Source organism: Cervus canadensis, chromosome 1 (genome assembly GCF_019320065.1).
Source record: "Cervus canadensis isolate Bull #8, Minnesota chromosome 1, ASM1932006v1, whole genome shotgun sequence".
In the NCBI taxonomy this organism is placed as follows: Eukaryota; Metazoa; Chordata; class Mammalia; order Artiodactyla; family Cervidae; genus Cervus; species Cervus canadensis.
In genome coordinates, this window is record NC_057386.1 from 48,304,610 (window position 1) to 48,330,452 (window position 25,843).

Here is a 25,843-nt window from a genome sequence, read left to right on the forward strand (position 1 = left end):
CTTGCTTAAATTATTATTTAATTCTACTATATATAATGTGTGGATTCATACACATTCTATACTATCATTTTAAACCTGTGTATTAAGTCTTATTTTATTAAAGTTGGTTATCTGTCCCTACATCCGCCTGTGCTTTCACTGTTTACACACATGCTAATTGATACTGCTACTCAGAGCTGGCTTTCCATTTGTTCATTCTTGTATGTTCTTTCCTGCTTTCTGAATTTGTTCATAGATATGCTCATAATTTTCATTATTCATTTGAATTTTTGTTTTACTTTTAATACTTCAAAAATTTTAACAGGTTCAAATTTCAAAACATACAAAAGGGTATGAAAGTGAAAAATCTTTCTCTCCCATAGTCCCTGATCACCTAATTCCTGCCTTTGGAGGCCAACAATATTATCAGTTTCTTTATCCTTCCAGAGTGTTTTATACAGTATCTATTTGGGTGGAGGGGAAAAAAACTGAAGCAAAACTTAGTTATAAATTGGGTTCAAAATTTCAGAACTATCAAAAGTGTTATCACTTTCCATGTGTTGGTTTTTATAGAATCAACTTGCCAACATCAATCAAACCTCAGATTTTAAGTGTTATCAGAACAGATCAGTCCTTCACTAAGAGACTCTAAGAACTTAAAATGCTCTGAATACCAGGCTTTTAGAGTTTCCTATATCTAGACTTTATGTCTGTGACCTGTGTTCTAGGCCAGAATTTTGGGATGCCCGTGGAATGCCTCTTTCACCGTTGGTCTCTTAGCGTGGACCTTGCTGGTTAAAGAGCGTGGGTGTGAGTTACTGAGTGGTGCTGATGATCAGCCCATCTACTCATGTGGTTTTCCCCTTACTTTTATAATCAGTACTTTAAAAAATTTCCTTCTAAAATCCTTAGAGATCAGAATAATAATTTTGCCCTCTTCCATAATAAATAAATAACTAAAAAATGTAAAAACACAGGAAACTACAGTCTAGAAGAATATTGGCAAATGTTTAGAGTTATTTATTGATGGCTTGCTCATTGGCAGTATAAAGTGTGTGTCACTTGTCATTAGCAGTAACAATTTCAGCACGTTATGTTCTCTTTTTATTTACTCTGGTGGCAACATGTTTCTGAACAGGGCCACTGGCTGTGGGTCAAGAGGTCAGTCTTTGAGGTTAACAGTGGATGGGGTCATTTACTATTAACCTAAGATTAGCAGCTAAGTTTTTCCCTCTTTTTTCTTTTTAGCAGATTTCCTCCTATTTGTATAACATGCCAAATTAATCTTGCCCACTTTAGAAGAATTTCTCCTTTCTCGTTTGAATTTTTTTTTTAATTTTATAAAATTAAAAAGAAATTCTCTATCCAGATCTCTTTCTGGCCCCCTTTCCTGGTGCATGAAGCAATGTGAACTTTTTCTAAGATTTAAAAAATTTTGTACATTTAACATTCATTTCCTCATGTGCATACAGCTATTTTTTAAAAACTATTTTTGACATCTTAAGATCTGTTTCCTGCATGCCGCCCCCCCCCGACATATATGCATACCAAAAAACCCAAAACATATGAATCAATACACAGCAGAATTTTAGTATTTCAGGGATGGATTCTTCCCTAAACCATTTTGGCTTTTTTCCTTTTTGCTATTCTTGCTAATAAACAGTATCCAACTCTTAAACTGGCAAGTTTTGTTATTGTTGCTTAACTTTAGGGACCTGTTTAGTTGGTGCCATATATTTGAAACATTCTTCTTCTCTCTACTCTTCAGCAAAAAGATCACCTCTTATAATGTAGTTTTATTAGTCATCGTGTAACAAGTATTCTCTGTGGAATTTCCGCATGAGAATTTCCACATAATTCCTAGTTTACATTCTGATATGAACCACAAGACTGCTCTGGAAGCTAAGTTGATGTTAGGTCTTCTGTAACAAAGTTGTTTCTCTTATGACATTGCTGATTCAATTACTAGTAGGAGATTTTACTTACTTTTAAAGGCCTGTTGCTATAGGTGATTTGCTTTCTTTTTCTCCTTAACCTTAGGAGTCACCCTCAGCCCTCGAATAAGTATGTAGTGAATCCCCTATCGGTACAAGGTGAAGCACGCAGGGAGAAGTCCTTAATGCAGACCTCTCAGAGTGCGGTACCAAGCTTTAATGGGTAAAAGAAGGAGAGGAAAGTAATGTACATACATAGAAAACTTCAAGTATATGAAACCTGTGATAAGGAAGAGATGAAAACCAACTGGATTTTTAATCATATTATACCGTGCATGCCGTGCCAAGTCGCTTCAGTCGTGTCTGACTCTTTGTGACCCCGTGGACTGTAAACTGCCAGGCTCCTCTGTCCATGGAATTCTCCAGGCAAGAATACTGGAGTGGGTTGCCATGCCCTCCCCCAGGGGATCTTCCCAACACAGGGATCAAACCCACGTCTCTCAAGTCTCCTGCTTTGGCAGGTGGATTCTTGACCACTAGCGCCACCTGGAAAGCCCCGTATTATACCATAGAGAACAGCTGACTTCAAAGGGTGTGATCTTTGTTGCTGAGTTCCGGTCCATGCTTGGAGTTAGTTGAGGGAGAGAATTTTTAAGGAAAGCTTTTTAGAGATATGACACCCCAGGTGAGGAGGTAGCAATCCAGGTAGAGAATATAGTATAAGTTGAAGGTATAGAGGCAAGAAAGCCCATGGTGTCTTTCAAGGTCTCACACAGAGGTTGTCATAATATAAATTCCTAGGCAGGGAGCTGTGAGAGATGAATCCTGAACAGTGTGTGTGTTAGTTAAGGAGTTTGGACTTCATTTTGTAAGGAATGGGCAAGGATTTTAAGCAGAAGATGAGTGATATAGTTAGGCTAGCATTTCAAATACAATTTGGTAGCTGCAGAGAAGGCAGATTTGGAAAAAAGATTAAGACTGGGGTCAGGGAGACCACTTAGAGTGTTGACCTGAACTAGGGCAGTGGTAAGTGGAAATGAAAGGAGAAGAATGAAGAGAAGTTGGAAAACAAGTTGAGAAGTGTTGAAGAGTAAAAACTGTCAGGCACGATGATTGGATATGCAGCATGAGGAAGAGGGAGGAGTTTAATATGAATCCCAGGTTTCTGTCTGTGTTGATTGAATGGAAGAGAGGCTATAAGAGGAGAGCAGTTTAATGGGGAACTTAATACTTTTAATTTTAGGAACGTTGAAATTGATGTACTTTTGAGACAGCCAAGGCAGCCCACCTGGCCCTAAGTAAAAATTTGGAAGTTATCAGTGTAGATGAAAGAGAAAGTGCAGGCAGTAAGAAAGATGGGGAGGTCAAGGACCTGAAAATCAGCAAAATATTATAGGCCTACAAAGGGTGATTTGTTCAGAAAGGGCTGAGAAAGAATCTAGACTAAAACTCACAAAGTGCAATGCCACCAGAAGTCATGGAGTGGGTGTGGGGTTTTCAATCAGCAGTGTCATTAAGTATAGGGTTGTGCGATGTTCCTGGATGACAAGGATAGAAATATATATATTGAATTTAGCCACTGGCAAATCATGAGAGGTGTTAGCAAGGGCAACTTGAACATAGCAGTAAACATGAGAGCCACACTGCCACAAACGATGGTGTGAATAGGAATTAATAGGAAGTAGGAAAACAGGACATGGGATGTCTCTTTTTTGATGTCATTTTCAAGAGAACATTTGTTTTTTCCTTTAAAAACCTTAAGCAAATTTATGGTCTGAAGGGAAGAATGCAGAAATGAGGAATGAATCAGAAATGGAAGAGAGATTGGATGCCTGACAGAGCAAGATCCTAAACAAGGAGGAGATTGCACTTGATCTTAGCCAAAAGGCTGAGAACCAATCAAGGAGGAGATTGGATTGGAGGTGTTGAAAGAAGGAGAGCTCAGATTTGTGTAATAAGAAGAAATAACCCTGGGCAAGTGGGGATATATTTGCATTTATAGACAATCAACTGAGGGATTTAGTTCCTTGGCCTCAAGTTCACTCTTGCCTTCTGTACATTTAGGAATAATTATACCCCCATCTCTACATAATTTTTACAGAGATGTACATACAAAGTCCTATATCAATAATACCATAACTACAAAAGAAAATATAGGTTACCCATTAACATACTTCCAGAGATAACATTTTGGTATAACTTTTTGCCTCTCTTTTGTGTATATGGATGCATTTTTAAAGTGACTGTGTGGTATTCCATAACTTATTTAACCAGTCTCATGTTAATGAATAGTTTATCCCTTTGCTTTTGTTTGTTGTGCTATTGTTGGTTTGGTTTTTTGCTTTTATAAACAAAGAATTCCTTATACATTTTGGTATATATCTGTTATTGTTTCTTCACAATCAATTTCTAGAAGTAGAAATGCTGTCTATTGAGTATACATTCTCTTTGGGTTTTTAAATATATATTGGTCAAATCACTTTTCAAACAGATTGTCAGGTTTTCACTGCCATGTAAGAAATTATTTCTTTTTACTTTATTAACTCTCTCTTAACTCTGTCTTAACTCTAGGAGTTTGGCAATACAGTATTCACAAGTGGTATCTTTTGCCTTAGGTTTGCATTTCTTTGATGTTTCTCATTTCTTTTGATATTTAAGAGAGTGTTTTTGAATATTTTCACTCATTACTTTAGTAATTAAGTATAAGAAATTAATTATAATTAAAAACTATAAGAAATCATTTGAATATAAGAAATTGACAGCCTGGCTTCAGTATATAAGTATCTGTGACATAGCAAAAATAAGGCTGTTTGGCTTAAGGGAAAATCAAAAGGTGGATGACTTAGAGACTACTAACAAGTTGGTTGTAGGAACTCTTTGAATAAAGATGATGTTACACGTCTGTACTTTTTTTTTTTTTTTAACGCACACTTCAACAGATTTACTTCTTTAAAGGAATGGATTTTGAAGAGAAAAAACATGGGGCAGAGAGGTATGGAATAGAAAATAAATACAAATGTAAGCTGTTTTACTAATTGCTTTATAACCACAAACTAGTACAGAGAATGCCCTGTACAAAACAAAATAAAGGTTCAAAGATGGAGGTACCTGTTCCCTTAGGCAAGGCTGAAGACTTCAGTCTTTGGTATTTGGAATTTAGGCTGCAGTCCTTGTTTTTGAGTGGATCACTGGGTGTGTGGCACAGTTCATGCTTTTAACCAGATTTGAACAGGAGAATGGCCACTTGGCCCAGGTAGAAGTAGATGAAGTGTTTGGTTTCATGTGTCACATAACTACCGAAGCTCCTCCCCACGATGCAGTGCCAGGTGGGGTTGTACTTCTTGTCAAACTCCTTCTTGATATGGGCCGCAATGTCCTTCTCTATATTATACTTCTCCAATGCCTGCGTAGCACATTCCACCGAGTCCTATTGCATCTCCTCCGACATATCGGCATTCTTGATTACGGCCTTTCGGTCACACATGGTTACCAAGGACCAGGGGCTGGCCGACTGCAACGGTCTCCTGGGGGAGGGCCTGGCGAAGCTCACACCCGCGTAGAGAGGCGGTCGCTACCGAAGCCGTGGCGCATCTCTCTACATGTCTGTACTTTGATCACAAACTATTGGAAAAATAAAACAGAAAAAATAGAAAAGAAAATTTAGGAGACATGGCAAAGCTAAATAGTAGTAACAATAAAATAATAAAGATATTGAAAACTTAAAACTCAATAGCAGTTTTAGACTATTTTTGGATAGTAGTTCTTAGAAAACAGCACAGAGATATTAAAAAAAAAGTGAAATAATAGTTAATAAATAGTAGCTAAAAAAATAAGGAGTTTAGAAACTCTGGTATATAACTAGTAAGAGTTCCAAAATAAAATAGAGAAAATGACAAAGAAGTGATGCTCACATCTAGAATTTCTAGAATAAATGAGATTTAGCCATCAGTATAACTGAGTATTGAGCTGAGTATACAAATAAATTCGTATCTACATACTTTATAGTAAAAGTGAAGACCACTGACTTTTAAAAGTTATCAGAGAGAAAAGATATATTCCCTAAATAGGTATGAAAATTAGATAGGCAGTAGACCTCTCTTTGAGCACTTTAGATGCTAGAAGACGATGGAGCAATACACCAAAGTGCTAAGCAAAAGTAACTCTTGAAGTACAATTCTATACCCAGCTAAAATTTTCATTTAGTATTTTCACAGGGTAGTAAGTGTTTACTACTGACTGGACTTGTTCTTGCTGGAAAAATATATCCTTGAAAGATGTACTTCATCATGAAAATGTGAGTGCAGTTAACTGCATGTTATGATAACAATACCATTCATAAAACTTAAATGCCAGACAATAATGGCAAAGAAACTGAGAGGATGTTCACTGGCAATTAAAGCATACTTTGGACAAATATTGTGATATTGAGTAACTTAGGGATTTTTATATTTGTATATAGTGTGATAAAAAATTAAGGGTAAACCATTAACAGAAATATAATCTATAGCATACAAACGTATAGAGAAAAAATGATTATAAAAAACTATCAGTGTCGTAATAAGCAAGGGAGAACAGATCTTACAAAATAAGATGGTAGAATAAGCCCCCAATACATCAGTGATCAAAATAAATGTAAAACACAGGGATATAATATTAAACTTAAAAATCTGGTCATACTCTGCTTACAAAATAATATGGAAATTGTGCTGTTAGCTTGTACCAATGGTATGAAAATTTTCAGTCAGAATCTACTGTTAGCAATATATGGTTTTATTTTCTTTTCCCCATTATTACAAATATATTTGCATGAGAGGAAAAAATATCGCCTTATAATTTCACAGATTTTGTCATTAGTTAATCAGAGTTCATAGAAGCTTCAAATATCCCATCAGTTAATTCCCCCAGCACTTGAAATTTTCATTGTGCTAAAGCTGATTGAAATTCTGAGCTGCCTTTAAAGCAATTCCAGACCTCCAGCTTCTGAGGATTTTTTTTTGAAAGATATACTAAGTATGTGACGCTTAAATTCATAGGCTATATTTCCTTTTGGATTGTTTTTCAAAGACTGAAAATGCTTATGTCAGGAAATATTTCTTCTTTCCATCTCCCGGCTTCCCTGTTTGTCAACTAGTCTATTCTGACCTCTAAGATGGGGTTCACATTTTAATTACAGTTATGTATGGCAGACTCCATCTGCCATAGCCAGCCAGCCTGCAGGCTTGCAGAGAGAGGGAACATAATACAGGACTTCTTTCTGACAAGCTAGCTGTCTTGCTGTTCTCTCTTTACAATTAGACTCTCAAAATAATAATCTGTTGCAATGACTGACCTGTAAATTATCAAATATTAGAAGTCTTCTAAATCATCAAATTTAGAAGTCTTAAAGTGTATCACTTTAAGCATTAACAGTCTTTTTCTTTTTAATTAAACTTCTTTATTCTTCACATATACATTTGTGCTTGTGGACAGAAGGATGTAAGAAAATTTATGAAAGTTGTAAAAATTGGCTGCTTATTCTCTTGTTCTCTCTTAGCTGCAGATGAAAACTGGTTGTTCAGGATGCATTATCCATTATGGAATATTCGCCCCTCTGGGGCCCCTCCCCCAACTATACTCACCCTAATAATATTTCTAAACTTTCTAGTTTGCTGTGACTACGGTTATCCACAGATTAAACATAGATTTTTTTTTTTCTGGTTGGTAATATGCCTAAGAAATGATCAGGTTGGATCTTTAGGAATGATTGTATATGTAGGTCATAATAATTAGCAAAAGCCCAAACTGATTTTTATCTTCTCATCCTATTAAGGTACAAGGACCTTTTTTTTATTCTTTTTAAAATTATGGACATTAGCATCAGAAGCATTTGTACATAGGTTTAAAACTGAAAATAGAGCTTTTCTTTTTTAACCTCTCATATAACTATAGAGACCCCTGCCTCTGCAGATCTGTCTAGGGCACTTCTCAGATTCATAGGTGGATAAGAGAAAACTCATTTGTTGCTGCTGATACATCCCTGCTATGACACTAGCCGAAATCTCTGCAGTCTGAATAACTGAAGAGAAGCTGTTCCATAACACAGTGCATCTCAGAATTTATTTTTTCAACTGATACTTCCAGCTCTGGATTCTGTGACATTTGCCCAAAGGGAAACACCGGTCCCTTGGATTACACTGTGCATCCATTGTCTGAACTGTCACTGCAATAGCGCGTAAAGCTGTTTGCATAGCGTGCTAACTCTATCAGGGTCAGTTCCAGTCTGTGGCCGCTAAAAATGAAAACCATGCCCCAGCCGGGACAAGAGCAGGGTCAACAGCTGGCAAAGGATATGGCAATCATTTATATAAATATGCTTTCTCAAGCCCACAAAAACAAAAAACCCCAACCCAACAGCTGGGAAGGGTTGGAAGTAGCCCCAAGGCTGGTTAGTCCCCTTCCAGATGGGGAGGTTAGACTGGGGCTAGCCAGACTGCTCCACATAGACTTCCGATTCGCATTAGAAATGAAAAGAGGAGAGGAAAGGGGAAAGGAAGAAAGGCTACAAGCATGACTGCTCTGTTTTTCACCTAACTTAATCAAATAAGTGAAGACTTTCCGAGACGGAAGGCTTGCATTTATGGGTATTCACGCTCCGTTTTTTCTGTTTATCATAGTGTCTGATACACTTCTTAACTGCTTAAACAGAAAGCATATATGCTCTAAAGTATAGTTTATATATAATGTCATGGTTATTTGTAGACAGATTGAAGAACCGATCTCAGATTTATGTCCTGTTTACATCTTCCAAACACTTATGTAGAACATTCAATGCTAGGGAAGATAATAATTGTGGTGTTGGCCCACTCCCAGAACTTTATCCAAGGGATAGGGTTCGTTTTTGTAATTTGATTTACTTTATAATACATCGTTATTGCACATCTAATATATCCAACAGAATAACGAATACCATTTTCCCCGAGTTCATCTTAAGGTTGCATACCATGAGACAAAGTATTATTTTTATAACCTGTTGATGCTACAGGAGGCAAAGGTGGAGAGTATAGGACGTTCAGACCCTTCCAGAGTGACATAGTGAAATGAAAGGCACCACAATGATGATGAAAAATTTGTCCTCATTATCTAAAAATGGGCAGCCTCCTTCTTAATAATGGAAAGTTCTGCTGACGCCAGATTGAATGGCAAACAGCATTTTCCTACTCTCCAGCCTTCCATTTGCTTAAGAGAAAGCTTACATAATGAATGCATTTTTTTTTTTTTAGGTATAGGATGAGCTCATGATATTGGAAATCATAAAGAGACATAAATTAGGGTCTTTTGCCAAAATTGAGACATTGTCTTAGAGAATGTGCTAGTCTGAGACAGAAGCTAAATAACGTGTTTTCTTTCTTGGAATGATCAAACTGAAAGAAACATTTTAGCTTTGCTCACAGAATGTCATGTCTAGAAGGAACTTCAGTGAGCCTCTCAGATACCTCTTCTCGTCTTACTGCCAGTGTAGTAGAGACCACGGTTGGAGGATGGCGGGGACCCCTCAGCAGGTATGCACTTCCCAGCTGCATTATACAGAAGACCCTATCCTGAGAAGAATAGTGCTAAGCCAAGCTGGATAAAGACCTGCAGAAGACTTGAATTATCAGCTCTGTTGAGCCCAGATTTACCCAGATCTGCTGTGTAATTGTACTTACTTCCCACTTGACTCTGGCTCTGCAGTATCAAAGCAAGTGTCACTCAAGCATCAACATTTTATTAGATATTTTGACAGTTTCTAGATTGTTTTACTCAGATATTTCCTTGGAGAAGTAATAAATGTGTGTGTTGGATGTGTTAGGAGTATGTTAGGAGTCTGTCTTCTCTGTCTTTGTCATTCTAGATTTTAAGCATTTTGAGGGCAAGAGAGAATAAAAGAATAAAACTGGGTTTTCTTCATGGTTTTATCCACTGAGTCTTAGACGTGAAAGTGCCCAGTAGGTGTTTGCTGATATGAAAGTAAATAAAGGGTGGGAAATGCTAATGTACAAACCATTCAGTCATTTAAATGTTTTCTTCTAAAATATCTGTAGCCATTTTGTGCTAAAAGTTTTTTTGGGAGGGAGGCACTATTTATTACCTTAGTTTCTATAGTAGATCAGTCATGTTTTGCAGGATAGTGAGTATGGAAAAGGTGTTTTTGACAAATTATCATTGTATTCCTGTCCCTTTGGTTCCATTAACCTGGCTACTTTTTTTCGTTTCTGTGCACTTTTGATTTGATTTGAATACACTGTTTGTCTCGAGCATTTTCTTAGCATTTATCTACAAACATTAAGTACAAAAGCAAGACAGAGGTGTGCTCTGAATTTAAGAACTAGTGGCTTAATTTCCTGACTCTGAGAGTCTAAATGTTTCCTTAGATTGATGCAGATTAGTTTAACTTAATTGGAAGTTTGAAAGGTGCATGTTTCTAAAGCTTTTAAGATAATGATACTTTGAAATCACTGATTCTTCCCTGATGACTAATGTCTTTAATATATGTTTACAAGGTCCAAAGACTTTTAATGTATTTTACCATACGCTGATGACTAATAATATATAATTGAAACAAACATTTTCTCTATCTTTTAATTCTTAGTGAAAAAAAGTGTTCGGTAGAGGCTGTCCTTCCTGAATTTAGTTAATGCAGTTCTGCATCTTATTTTTATGTTTCTTAAAACTTTTCCTATCCATAATACATTGTAGACTTGCTAGAGTATAGCCCGCCAGGCTCCTCTGTTAGTGGAATTTCCCAGGCAAGAATCCTGGAGTGGGTTGCCATGCCCTTTTCCAGTGGGTTGCCATTTTCCCTCTCCAAGGGATCTTCCTGACCCAGGGATCGAACTCACCTCTCCTACATCGGCAGGCAGATTCTTTACCACTGAGCCTCCAGGGAAGCCCACAATCACATAATATATATGTGTATTGGTATTCTATTGTATAATACATGTGCAACCAGCCAGTCTTACTCTATCCACGCTGCCACAGCTACAACCACTTTCTATCAAATATTAGAGCAAACAGGGAGGAAACCAGTGTGTGGTGTTACATTAATGATAGTATATTGACTGCATTTTTCCTCTCTTAGTTTAAAGGTGAATGCTAGCTATCACAACCAAATTTAGGTTGCAGTTAGCACCATTGTTTAGATGTCTATGTGATTCAGTGTGGTTATCTAATCACATATATTTTTCCTTCTAATTTGTAGTCTGACTGCGCCATATCAAAGGTTTAGGACAATGATGAACAAGGTAAAAGAAGTACTTTCAGGGTAGACAAATACTGATTTTAAACAGCGAAAAGAGAGGGTAAAGCTCCTTTCTCCAACCGAGGCAGGTTGGTTTTGAATGGATCCCTATGATCTTTGTAAAGGGTATTCATGCCAGTAATCTTGTCCTAAGCATTAGATTCTATCTCTATGGCTTTTCAAACAGCTCTGTAAAGTTAGTTCCCTAAACGTACCTGAAAACATCTTTCTAGACTTCCCACCTTACTTCAGGGCCCTAGGGTCATAACCTCTTAACCTTACAGGTTATAGGTCTCTTGCTTTTTGATCTTTCTTGGTTCCTTGGTTTTTGGCTACTTCCTCCACAACATTCAAGCCTTGTTATATAAGGAAATTGGAAACACCAATTTTGGATGAGATAAGAGTTACCCTGTCTTCCAGAATAATGCAGAAGGATGATTTTAAGTAGAAACATACTTGGGCAAAAAACTTAACAAAACTAACTACAGCATCCTGTCTAAGCCAGTTTGAACTCGAGCCCCTTCATTTCTTGTCGTCCAGAAAAACAAAAAACAACAACTTAGAATTGACTGTTGACTTAGTAGATAAAGTTTTCATTTAGGTCACAACGCAGCTTGCAGGAGACATCAGGGGGATTCAAAGAGTTTTGAGTGACTAAAAAGTAGATTAATGAAAGCAGCTGGTTAACTTATTATTCTTGCCCTACTGGGCTTCCCAGGTGGCTCAGTGGTAAAGAATCCGCTTACTAATGCAGGAGATGCAGGTTCGATTCGTGGGTAGGAAAGATCCCCTGGAGGAGGAAATGGCAACCCACCCCAGTATTCTTGCCTGGAGAATCCCATGGACCGAGGAGCCTGGCGGGCTGCAGTCCACGGGGTCTCAGAGTCGGCCACGACTGAGCTTGAGCACGAGTGACAGGTGACTTGTCAGCTTGCTGTCTGAGAATAGTAATAACCAGCGTCAATACGGCACTTCCTATTGACAAAGCATGGTCACATTGATCATTTTATAGCCATACCGATTTAGTGAGAGAGAGAGAGAGAGATTGTCTTCATTTCACAGTGAAGGAACTTGAGCTTCAGGAAAGGTCCTTGACTTGCCCAAGGCCAGGGAGAAAATACATGGCAGAGCTGGCGTGCAGGGTGAACCTCCCGGATCACCATTCTTTGTGGCCAACCCCCCATCCCTATTGGAGAGGCTTTAGGAGTGGAGCAAATTTCTGTTGATTCTCAGCTTGGGTGGTGGTAAGATATCTCCAGGTGTTTGGCCGCCCAGCTGGCTCTCTCATTTTGTTAATACGTTTTTATTATAATCTTGTTTTTGCTTCAGCCTGCATTTGGGTTTTATTTCTTTGCCACACCCATACTGCCAGGTACGATGAGACCAAATTTTTATTTCTCCAAATGAAGAAGCTTCTCTGAGCCTTATAATTGAGTACCGAAACTCCAAATAGAATTGGAAAATGCAGTTTTTTGATGGGATGCGTCTCTCCACCACTGCCTGAGCTCAGTAATATCTCCATTAGTAAGAAAGGAGAGGACGGGGAGGGGAAGGGAAGAGAGGATGGGAGAAGAAGGAAGGATGGACAGAAGGGAAGGAGGAAGAAAGAAACCCTCACGTAGGATTCTGAAGCCAAGTTAGAAGTTCTGAGTCATTTTTAACAGGGCAAATGTTTGTCTTTGATCCTTAGAAAGTATCCTTCACCCACATACAGTGCAAAAGCGGTAAAAAATGGTAAAAAAAAACAAAAAAAATTATAGATCATTATTCACTTGTCTTTCAGTCCCATTAAAATGATGAGATCTTGCTTTTAAAAATCAGTAAGCTCTATTGTAGCTTAAACCTGAAATCAAACAGTGACAGCAATATTTCTTCTCAAAGGCAGACTACCTGACATGGGCAAGTACCTTCTAGTAGCAAAATCAGAACCAGGAGGCTTATTAATGATAAGCGTATCTTTAACCCGTACTAATCACCTACTTGTCTATCTCACAATAGCACTGAAGTGTGTGTGTGTGTTTTCTGAATTTATTTTTATTTTATCTGTCTTGCCAGCTGAATAAGGGGGCAAAGAATGTAATGTGGAAACCATCCATTGCCACTGGAGACAGAATCCAAGAGGAATTCCTCAAGCTGAGAACATGAGCTGTGAACAACATGTTTAAATAGCTACATATCCAAAGTTTGAGTCAAGGCCATTTATTTGGGGGTGGGGGGACACTCTTTTCTTTGAGGCTTAAAGGAGTCCTTTTGACTCAGAGTATAACAGATGTGGTGCGGGAGGAGGTGGGAGACTAGAGGCCTATGGAGTTTGCACAAGTTCCAGTTGATGGTGAGAGAGAGTGGTGCGGCTCCATGTATGTGACTTATGGTCCATGTGCAATCCAAAAAAGCCAGGGACTTTTAAAGGCTTTTCTGTATACACCAATGAAATGAGGGGAGAGCTAGGGGGAAGGAAGCTAACATTTTCAGTATTTTTTATGTGTTGGATGCCATTCCAAGTACGTTCAGGAGTATCACATTTAGCTCTATCAACACATTTAGTACATAGTGATTTTTACCGCCATTTTGCAGAGGAGGAAACGGATGAAATGACTGGCCCAGCCCAACAGAGCTGTCAAGGTTAAGGGCAGGATTTGATCCCAGAGCTGGCTCCAAAGCCTATACTTTTCCCAGTTGCCTGGAAACATTATTCAAAGCGTTCACTAGCCCTCTCAAGCAAGAGTTTACTCTCCTTCTGATATTCCTTGTTTTTCTGCCCTAGGCTATCTGGGCTAATCACTCCATTAGTTAGAATAAGAATACATTGGGCCGAAAATCTTGTTTGATCTCTGAATGGGCCAAATGAATTTTTTTACAAAGCAAAGCTGAGGATTATATAGCATCACCATTGGCCTGCCATTGCGACAAAAGTGTGAGAGATGAGCTAAGAGTGTGCCTGACTCAGTGCCAACCCAGAAAAACAGCTCAAAAGCGCATGTCCTGTTGCTCTCACAGGGTCTGTTTAAAAGGAGTAAAAGTAATGCGTCAGTAGTAGAAATAAACAGCCTGCATAACTTATACCAAGTCAGTAGTTTTTCAACAGTAAAGCTGACTCTAATGTATCTGTCTTGTTTCAATTTAGGTAATCAAGGTACCCAATTTTCTCTTAAGCAGTTTATATTTATAGCATCAACATCATGATGAAGATTTTTTTCATCCTCTATTGTGAATCAGGGTTCATATTAAATTATGTGTAGCTGCTGGAGAAGTTTGCTAATGCCTGTGCTTTTTACCTCTTTTTTCAAAAGGAAATATTTTGGTGCCTCCAAAAGAGGTGTGTGTGTGTGTGTTTGTTTACAATTTCAAGACTTCTTCTTTTTTTTTTTTTTTCAAATTGTTTTTCAGATGGAAGCACTGCACCTTACTTTGTCCATCTTTGGTCTCTGTTGGTGGTGATCAGGGGTACCCACTTTTTGTCTGTCCCACCTTCTTTTCACAGCTCAGTGGGTAAAGAATCCACCCGCAGTGCAGGAGACCCGGTTCGATTCCTGGCTCAGGAAGATCTGCTGGAGAAGGGATGGGCTACCCACCCCTGTGTTCTCGGGCTTCCTTGGTGGCTCGGCTGGTAAAGAATCTGCCTGCAGTGTGGGAGACCTGGGTTCAGTCCCTGGGTTGGGAAGATCCCCTGGAAAAGGAAACGTTTACCCACTCCAGTATTCTGGCCTGGAGAATTCCATGGACTACAGTCCACGGGGTCACAAAGAATCAGACACAACTGAGCGACTTTCACTTTCACCTTCCTTTCATTCAGTGTTTGAAAATTAAACATTTTCATCTATACTTTTCACTTTAAGAATTTTTAAAAACCATTAATAATTATCCTTCCTTTATTCCATAGTTTAAGTGCATAGTAACAGTCTCTGTGTGGGCAGATAGACTTTGGTGTAGAGAAAGAATAGGCAGTCTTCAAAAAGTCATTTTTGGAGAGTAAAGATGAATGAAGAGAACTAAATGTCAATCCAGCCAAAAACAACTTTCTGCCCAGAGTAGTTGAGAGGAGTCCTCCAGACTGTATGTTCCCTTCTCTTTCTCCCTTCATTACTATTCTTATTTTATTTTTGTCTTCCTGACTTCTGGGGGACAATGGGGCACAAAAGAGACAGTTTATGAAGGACTTAACAGTTTCCACATTTTCATCTGTGTAAAATCAGGGAAAGAATAATTAACAGATGTATCACAGAAGAGTTAGGGAGACTAGTGATCAAAAAGGGGCTTGAAAAGAGATTTCGAAATCCATGGAAACTTCCAGCTACATATTTTGCCTCCTGTTCATCTTTGTAAGCTTTTTTTTTCTTCCCCCAGGTTGAGTGTGATTCTTTTTTCCCAGCTGGAGCTTCCAGCTTTGTCCCTAGGACCGAAGACTCCATCAGTATCACTTTGTTTTCAGTGTACCAGGGATCCTCACCTTGGCACTCAATAGGGGGTAGTCAGCAGTGCCCTTGGGCCCGAGCTAATTAATCGCGGAGCCCTCCAAGCTCTGAAGCGACACGAGGGGAAAGGGTTGAGGATGGAACTGGAGAGATCATGCAAAATGGGGTTCAAGCTGTGAAGCCATGCCGGGCCCCTTCTTTCACAGCTGGGGTTTTGGCTTCGAGTCCCTCGGCTTGTTCAGCATGGTGACCCTGGCTCCTTGTGATTTACTAACTGTTTTACAAACATTTCCTCACTCTGGGAGGTTTGATACACTCTTCATCCTCCTCAGCTCACCAGAGTCACTCAGTGTCTGAGCCAAACCTGACTTTGTTTACAGCTTTTCCGGAAATTTTCACAGAGGGGGGGAAGAAAAACCCCTCCCTCCTCTTCCAGTGTTTTATTTTTAAGTCAACACTTTCCCCAAGTTTATTTGTGCTAAATCAAGCTCTCCTACAAGGTATTGCTCTATATTCAAATGGGAATTGCTGCACTTCTATAAATAGAAGGAAGGTCATGTGAACGAGTTCAGAAAAATCTAAATATCACATTTTACTGGACCTTTACATTTAGTTCACTATTTTTTGAGAAGAATATTCCATGTTTGGATTTGTCTTTTTTTCCCACATTCATATTAGACGGACCATTATGTGAAACACTGAATTTGGGAAACACTGAGTGGAATCTTTTTTAAACGAAAATACCCATGTTAAAAATAACAAAAATTGTTGTTGCTTCGTCACTGTAACTTTCTTTAAAACAGTTTATAGCCCTTACATTAAGTATTTCTGGAATATAATTACCTTTGAAACATAGTTCCAGGGCTTTTTTTTTTTAAATCTGATTCCTCTTGTATTATTCAGTCTTGACATTGGCTGAGAATGAAACAAATGCCTGGGAACTTATTAAATATCAGGCATAATTGGAAGAAAAAGAGTAATAGGATAAAAAATTAAGAAGTCCAGCTCTATCTGAAATCAAAGGCTAACTTCTGATTCACACTAAGAAGAAGTAGCAATTTCTGACAAATATGCAGTGGATTTCTCCCACTCTGTTCACTTTTCCAGTCCACTGTTAAAATGAAGAGAGTTTTAAGACTCTCTTATTATTTAAAAAAAAAAAAAACAGTGATTTTCTTTGGAACTTTCCTGTCTGGGAAATACAAGAAGTGAGATTTTTCTCCTTTCTACCTGTCCAAAAAGGTTGAAAGTGAAAGGGAGTAGGGGTGGAGGGGAAGACAAGGTATCATTTCTTTCCTCCTTTTCTGTCTTCTAGAGGTAGAGCAGGCAATGTATCCTAAGTGGGATACAGTCAGAGAGACCAGTTTCCTGATAAAATGTGTTTCAGGAAGGAAAAATTGTTTTACTTCAACAAATCCAGCTGGACTTCCTGGTGGGCCTCCCGCCTTGTCAACATCAATAATAGCATGTATCTGTTGACCAACAGAAGAGCACCAGAGTGAGGTATTTCCATTTCTACGTATGTCTAAGTCTACAGGAAAGATAGCTGTTGAGAGCTAGTGTGGAGGAAATGGCAAACAAGCACCATAGGTGATCCTGGGCGACATTCAGGAACTGTTGCAGACTTCCAATGCTCGAGACAGTCTCCTCAGCCATAATGTCATTGACCTTGACATGCTCAGAACAAATTGGTCTTTGTGATTGCTACCACATGCTGTCCAGCTTGCTAACCTCACTATTCGTCTAGAGTGAAGAGGGCAGGAGAAAGGACTGCTCATCAGAGAATGTGCTTCTTTTGTATTCTCTAGACTCTGGTTCAGCCGGCTTTTCCCACTCGGCTCAGTCTGAAAATGGCTAATTTAAAGAGGCCTAAGTGGTGGCTCAGGGGTAGAGAGTCCGCCTGCAGTGTAGGAGACCCGGCTTCGGTCCCTTGGTCAGTAAGATCCCCTGGAGAAGGGAATGGCAACCCACTCCAGTATTTTTGCCTGAAAAGTCCTGAGGACAGAGGAGCCTGGTGGGTTACAGTCAATGTGGTTGCAAAGAATCAGAGGCAACTTAGCGACTAAACAACAAAGCTTTGTAGGGCCTGTGGAATGGACCTAGTTTTACGCAAGTTCTTAATAAATGAATAGTCTTGGTATTCTTAGGGTGTGAAACTATGTCAAGAGCAGCATTTAAGGCAGACGTGATCAGAAAAACAGCCTTTGTGGTCAGTTAGGAAGAGAATTTTTGCCCCAAAGCCCTTTATGCTATCTGTACCCGTCCGATCAGTAGAATCTGAGCTTTTAAAGGAAAAGCAATTACCTGTGTCTCTTTTCCCACCTAATGAGCCAACTGAGACTAGCATATTCCTGCATCACACTTCTCCTTTGCTTCTATAAGTTTTTCGTGTATCTGAGGAACATAGATTTTAGCCCAAGTTTTAGAGGACTGTTTCTAGCACTCTAGTTATAGACATTTAATAAATGTTGCGTGAATGAGTGACTCTTGCATGATTCAGAATGTGTGGGCTAAGTCATAATCTTGGCAAAAGCCTTACCTAGTTCAATCATCACCTTTGAAAAAGGAATTTAAACCATGCCTTTGATTTTTAGCTTCAGACTGATGCATTAGCTTTTGTAATGCTGTCACCTTGACACATACACTGGAGTGACTGCACGTTGGAACAGCCAGGGAGCTGGGGGCCTCCTCAGGCCTTCTTGGGGCATCGTATGCACAACCGTTGTGTATTCCCGAGTCAGAGCTGTCTAGATAATTCTTGAGTTCTGGGAATACTTTTTTTTTTTTTACAATAAGTAAGGCATATTTTATCTTGCTTTGTGTGTGTGTGTACATATATATATACATATATATATATAATTTACAATTTATGCTAGTTTTTTTGTGACACTGTGAGTAACTATAGTATTAACTAAAACTACTTTTTTATGTTAGAAAATTATGAGGTGGTTTTCCCCTCTGAATATAACAATTTTTGCATTGAATCAATCTAGGTCTTTTTTTTTTTTTTAGTTTGAAGAATTCAATATCAGTTCAGTTCAGTTCAGTCGCTCAGTCGTGTCCAACTCTTTGTGGCCCCATGAACCGCAGCACGCCAGGCCTCCCTGTCCATCACCAACTCCTGGAGTCCACCCAAACCCACGTCCATTGAGTTGGTGATGCCATCCAACCATCTCATCTTCTGTCGTTCCCTTCTCCTCCTGCCTAGCATCGGGGTCTTTTCCAGTCAGTCAGCTCTTCGCATCAGGTGGCCAAAGTATTGGGAGTTTCAGCTTCAGCATCAGTCCTTCCAATGAACACCCAGGACTGATCTCCTTTAGGATGGACTGGTTGGATCTCCTTGCAGTCCAAGGGACTCTCAAGAGTCTTCTCCAACACCACAGTTCAAAAGCATCAATTCTTCAGTGCTCAGCTTTCTTTATAGTCCAACTCTCATATCCCTACATGACCACTGAGAAAACCATAGCCTTGACTAGACAGACCTTTGTTGACAAAGTGATGTCTCTGCTTTTTAATATTCTGTCTAGGTTGGTCATAACTTTCCTTCCAAGGAGTAAGTGTCTTAATTTCATGGCTACAGTCACCATCTGCAGTAATTTAGGAGCCCAGAAAAATAAAGTCAGCCACTGTTTCCACTGTTTCCCCATCTATTTGCCATGAAGTGACGGGACTGGATGCCATGATCTTAGTTTTCTGAATGTTGAGCTTTAAGCCAACTTTTTCACTCCACTCTTTCACTTTCATCAAGAGGCCTTTAGTTCTTCTCTTTCTGCCATAAGGGTGGTGTCATCTGCATATCTGAAGTTATTGATATTTCTCCCTGCAATCTTGATTCCAGCTTGTGCTTCCTCCAGCCCAACGTTTTTCATGATGTACTCTGCAAAGAATTTGAATAAGCAGGGTGACAATATACAGCCTCGACTAATTTTGTTTTGAAGGAATAGAGGTATTAGGGGAACAACTGATATGTAAGCTACAAAGGAGTGTGTTTTTCAAGTCTCTTTTTTATTTGAAGACATAGAATTAATATTTGTTCTTAGACCTTTTGTAGGTTTCATGCACATAAACTCTGGTATAGTGCCAAAAATAGCAGATATCTCTTTTTATTTTTTAATTATTTTATTTTATTTTATTTTTTTAATTGAAATGTAGATTTACAGTGTTGTGTTTGTTTCAGGGGTATCACGAAGTGATTCAGTAATATGGTGTGTGTATTCTTTTTCAGATCCTCTTCCATTATAGGTTATTATAAGATATTGAGTATAGTTCCCTGTGTTATACAGTAGGTCCTCGTTAATATTATACATAGTAGTATGTATCTTTCACAGTATGTATCTGTTAATCCCAAACTCCTAATTTGTCCCTCCCCACCCACTTTTCTCTTTGGTAACCCCAAATTTGTTTTTTATGTCTGTGAATCTGTTTCTGTTTTAGAAATAAATTCATTTGTATCATTTTTTTTTTATTCCACATATAAGTGATACCGTCTGATATTTGTCTTTGTCTGACTTACTTCACTTTGTATGACTCTAGGTCCATCCATGTTGCTGCAGATGGCATTATTTCATTCTTCTTTATGGCTGAGTAGTATTCCGTTGTGTATACACATTACATCTTTTGTGTCCACTCATCTGTCAATGGAGCAGGGATGTTTCTTAAACTTTTATCTGCGATATGCATGAAAGCATAGAAATTCAGATTTTCTTCCCTGTTCTCATACTACTCTATCTGCTGCTCTCCAATTGGTGTTTTACTCCCACCAATTTCTAACAGATACTGTCTCCCTGTCAGTATATATTGCACTTGTAGATTTGTCTTATTCTTTTATTTTCTGTATATTAATAAGGATGGAAACTGTTTCCCAAGGCAGATGTGTGTTAATTCACTTAATCCTCACTATAACTTTAGGATATAAGTATTAATAGATGAAGAAACTGATTTAAAGAACATTAAACTTGTGCCCAAGGTAACAAAGATAGTAAAAGCTGAAGCCAGGGACTTCCCTGGTGGTCCAGTGGCTAAGATTCTGCATTGTCAGTGCCAGGAGCCCAGATTCGATCCCTGGTCAGGGAACTGGAGAAGTTTGCATGCCACAACTGAAGATCCTGATTGCCACAACCCAGATTGAAGAAGATCCCACATGCCACAACTAAGACCCAGCACAGCCAAATAAATGAATAAGTTTTTAAAAAATAAGACTAGATTCAAATGAAGGTATTCTGACTCCTTGGCCTCTGCTCCAGTTCCTTGAGCTCTTTCCAGTAGCATTCTGCTGTGTGGAGATGTTATAATCTATTTAACTGCCTCTCTATAGCAGTTGGTTAAAAACATTTGCTTCTGCAAGCAAAACTACACTGAACATCTTGGTACATATTTCCTTGTGTACTGAGTAACATCTTAAAAGCATGGATGTAACTGCCCTCTCCAACCGCTCCTACCCCATGCAATCCCTTTGTTGCTCCAAAATCCAGGAGAGGAGCTCTGCCCTGTCCCAGAGCTCAAAGAAAGTCAGCTGGCAAAGGGTCCATTTTCCAGAGTTTTCCTGGAGCTGTGAGAATTAAGCTGAGACAGAAATAATGCATATACGTATTTGTGTCTTGGCCTCGCTGGTGGCTCAGACAGTAAAGAATCCACCTGCAATATGGGAAGACCTGGGTTTGATCCCTGGATTAGGAAGATCCCCTGCACAGCAGCCCCCTCCAGTATTCTTGCTTGGAGAATCCCCATGGACAGAAGAGCCTGGTGGTCTCCAACCCGTAGGGTCATAAAAAGTCGGACATGACTGAATGACTAAGGACATATTTGTATCTTGTTTGGTAAAAGTGGTGGTGAGGAATAGTAGTTTTGGTTTTGCTGAAATTGTATTAGTAACATGGTTAAACACATTGGCTTTGTAAAACTCTCTGTAGGATTCTTGCACTTAAGTGGAATCAGAGAAAGAAAAATACTGTTGGTATTATTAATCTCCCTTTTATGTAAGAACATGGATGGAGAAAAAAATCTTGGGAATTAATATTGATCACCTCTTTAAGTTATCTTTGAAGTGTATAGTAATGATAATAAGGAGGGCTATTTTAAAAATCTTTAAAAAATATATCTAATGACATATACAGAAACTTATAGAGACTGGGACATTTAGGATCTGGAGTTCAAAGAAATGCCTTTCTGAATCTAGGGTAAAAATAACCTGTTTTCACCTACAGTTTTTACCTCTTACCTAGTTTATCTTAATAAGTAATTCTTATTTTAGAAAATGACCTATAAAAATGTATTGACTTCAACTTATTATTTCAAAATCTAAATTCAAAATGGGAGGTTTCATGAGCTCTCAGGCTTTCCAGAAGCTGGTAGCTTCCTGTTCCACTCCCCTGCACTTGGTATTTGACTTACTGTATTGCCTATTTACATATATTTGACTTTTCACTGCATTTCATTTCTTCTGAAGTTGAGCTGTCATCTTCCAGGAACAAGAGACTCTTCCTCCTGATGCAGTGCTAACATCTTGCTAATGCTCTGACTCAGCCTGACTTGAAATCCATAGTTTCGTTTTCTGACATTGCGTGTAGGCATCCTTAGTCCCTTCAGTCGTGTCTGACTCTTTGTGGCCGCATGGACTGCAGCCCGCCAGGCTCCTCTGTCCACGGGGTTCTCCAGGCAAGAATACTGAAGCAGGTTGCCATGCCCTGCTGCAGGGGATCTTCCCAACCCAGGGATCAAACACAGGTGTCTTACATTTCCTGCACTGGCAGGCAGCTTCTTTACCACTAGCCACAACATTATTAATGATTAATATTGAAGTCTTGAATTTAAAAGAAATGTGATAATAAGTTTCATGAGAGAGCTGAGATAGTAAGTTTTGTGAAAAGTTCCTCGGTTTAGGACATTTCTCATCCTCGGCATGAATTTAGCTTGAATCTCACTAGCCCAGCTTCACATGAGAAAGTTCTGAAAAGCGGAGGGGGGAGAAACACAGCATCTGGTCATCCTGACTGTGAATATCAGAGCCTCCTCTTTTATACATCTGTTAGGTCCAGGCTTCTGGGAAGAAAATAGGTATCCATATTGTTGATGTGCCCTCAGAGGGCCTCAGACACATTTTGTTCCCAAACAGAATTAGAAGGAAAGAGTCTGCTTAGCTGTCTTTTCCTGTTTAAAATACAGCTGCCCCTGAAGCAGAGCCGCACTCAGCTCACCAGTCTCTGCGAACTTGTGGTGCGAGTGTGTGATGTAAGTGGTGTGGAGTGGTTTTGTTGCTAAGGGAAATGCGCTAAAAAAGGAAGCGGGGGGTACCGTATCTCTTGTATGGCGGGGATCCTTTGGGTATTTAACATACAGTTTCCAAAGAGGACACTCAGAATTATACCTCTGGTTCAAAATTGCTTAAATGTTGAAACATATGGTCTCGTGTTCCATTCGTTAGGAAACAACCAGCTGTTCTCAGCCTGCGAAATCCAAGTAAACATCCACTGTGTGGAAGAGTGAATCTGAAGTGGTTCAGTAAAAACATGAAAGCTGTTTTTGCTGCAGAAGAAGATGGGGGGAAAAAAGAAGGGCCACCCCGAAACAACAGCTAGTAAAAAAAAGAAAGAAAAGAAATCCTGTCCTGATAACAGGTTTTGCCGGGCTTGCTTGCAGTGGACTATGGAACAGGAAAGACTTTGGCGACATTTCAATGAAAGAAAGGTTCAGAGCGATCCTTGTTGTCTCCTGATGGTGGAAAATTGTGCGACTGTGTCTCAATGCCAGTGATTATTTTAATAAAATGCAGTTATCTGAATAATTAATTTATTTGACTACTCCACTGTGTCCTCCATTCACAGAGGCCAAAATGTCAAAGATCAAGTAGATTGGGAGAATAGGAAAATTCTCATTATAGAGGCGAAGGGAGGGGGGAGAGGATGAAATACTTGGAATTTCAGCGCCGTGGTTTCTATTTATCCGAAATGTCAAGGGCAGTGTAAAATGTATTTTTAAAATGTGTTTCTGTATGGTTTGTGCCCATTCTTGGCATGGCTGTGGCTCTACAGAGGCCATTGTTCTTTGAAGAGTATGAGGGGGTGTCTTTGTCCAAAGTGACAAAAAGAAGACTTGGAAGACTGGGCTTCCTTTGTTCCTGTGCGGTGCTGTAAAATTTGGTTTGAAATTAGGACCTCAGGGAAGGACCTTCAATAGAGAGCTTTCATTTCCTGCCAGCATTTTAATCACTCTGGGGTTTAAAGTGGATGGCCGGCCAGCATAATGGCCCTATGTTTAATAGAACAGCTCGTATCTTGAAGGGCCAGTTAAGGGATCTGTCACCCACCCAAATATTCGTCTTTTCTGTTTCCTGTCCATTTACGAAGATCACCCACCCTTTTAGGTGGCCGCCCTGGACCATTTTGTAGGAGAGCTGCTGCCGCTGCTTTTTAAAGAGACTGAACAGAAAGCCAGTTGAATGTGGTCCAGTCTTCACCCTCTACAGGAAAGGTCTGAGGAGTGCTCTAATTAGACACAGAATCCATCAGATCTGGGAGCCGATCCCATCAGTTGCAGAGAGAAAGTGTCAGGGTTCACAAAAGGATAGAATATGAAGAAGTTTAAAATCGAGCCAGATCTCATCAAGAATATTGGCACCTGCTGGTTTGATATGTGACTGCCACATCACCTCCATGGAAGTTAATGTCATCCCATCAGGTGGAGGATTCACAAGGGATTTGTTCCTGTTGTGTAATAAGGAAGTTTGTAGCTTTTGGGATGGAGTGGCTTTTTAACTCCTGAAAGCTCCCTATAGAGCCATTTAGAGATTTACCTTTATAGTCTATAAGATGATATCCAGAACTCCTAAAGGAGTGAATATTGGAGTTAAGTCCTGAAAGATGGGGTCAGCATTAAGAAGCAAGTGTTCTGGGGTTTCCCTGGTGGTCCAGTGGTTAAGACTTTGCCTTCCAATGCTGGAGGCCAGGGAGCCAAGATCCCCACATGCCTCGCAGCAAAAAGAACAAAACAGAAAACAGCAATGTTGTAACAGATTTTAAAAAGACTTTAAAAATGATCCACATCAAAAGTGGTTTTTTTTGAAAAGCAAGCATTCTGAATTTCTTACCTAATTCGTACCTGGTGGCCAGGAAGAATATTGGTGAAAGGCTCATATTCACTAAGTTCTCATCTAGGACCTATCGCTGAAATTGCTCTGTGACCAAGTGCTAAGCATCAGATCCTCACGATGTGGTAAGCGTACTAGTAAACTACTCAGCAGAGACAATTTCGGGGGCAGCTATTAAATAGGATCACAAAGTGGTTCCCTAACTCAGAATTAAAACAGACATGAATGGAGAGCGAAAGGAAGGGACTTTTTCAGCTACTAACACGCTCTCCCATCTCAGGGAGTCAGGAATCCTGCAAAAGAAACAGGAAATCTACTCTCCACGGGCGTTTGCTTCTTTGCAGGTAGGGATAGGTTATAGTGGGGAAATGAAGGCATGTGTAAGCCTCCTTCAGCAACAGCTGAAAGCATCCTGTCTCTAGTCTGTCCCAGGCCAAGCTGGACCCACACCCCTAGAGATGGTGGAAGTGAGCCAGAGTCCTAGCTGCCCACAGCCTTCTCTGAGCCAGGGTCTTGGCCCTGGGTGGAAAAAAGGATCAAAAAAAACCTGGGGTGAGAGTGAAGCGTAGTCTTACTTCTTCAGAAGAAATGGAATGACATTAACATTCTCTGCCTTCCCCCTTCACAATTGCTAGAACCGGCCCCTCTTCCCTTTTCCCCTCTGTCATCTGTAATCATTGCCTGGTTAGTTCATACGATAGCCCAGTTGGCCACCAAGTGACTTTGCTTCTTTATTGACCATACTTGTGACCCGAAAGACTTTCCAAACAAGAAGGTAAACATCCAGCAATTCTCCTGTCCCTTTGAGAGCCATCCTCTCCCTGGTCCCTTCTGACCTCTTCTGTCATGTCTCTAGCCACAGATTTCTTAGCTGCCTGGTTTGATCCCTTTTGAATTGTCTTCCCTTGGATGAGCAGCTGTTTGAAAGGTGATTTAAAGTGAGTGTTGCTCCATGTAAGAGCTATTGGCTGAAAAGAGCGCTATCTCGAAGCAGCGGAGGTGTCTGCATAAGGCAGGCAGGCTCTCCTGAGGTTGGTATTCCAGATGTGCATTGATCTAGGAGGAATTATGCATCATTAGACTCAGGATCTTTTCCTTGCATCCAGGTCATTTCTCCAACGACAACAGCAAAAAGCTTCTGACATTTCAGCCAGGGAGCCATCACTGTACTTACACCAGG

General features: G+C 39.6%; 1 protein-coding gene and 1 pseudogene across 1 annotated transcript in view; one reads left to right on the top strand and one right to left on the bottom strand.

The window, feature by feature from the left end:
* The window catches only part of BCAS3 (BCAS3 microtubule associated cell migration factor), a 578,882-nt gene that overhangs the window by 394,144 nt on the left and 158,895 nt on the right, over nt 1-25,843 (top strand). The gene's annotated exons all lie outside the window — the stretch shown is intronic.
* Nucleotides 5,053-5,469, bottom strand: LOC122450096 (annotated as a pseudogene).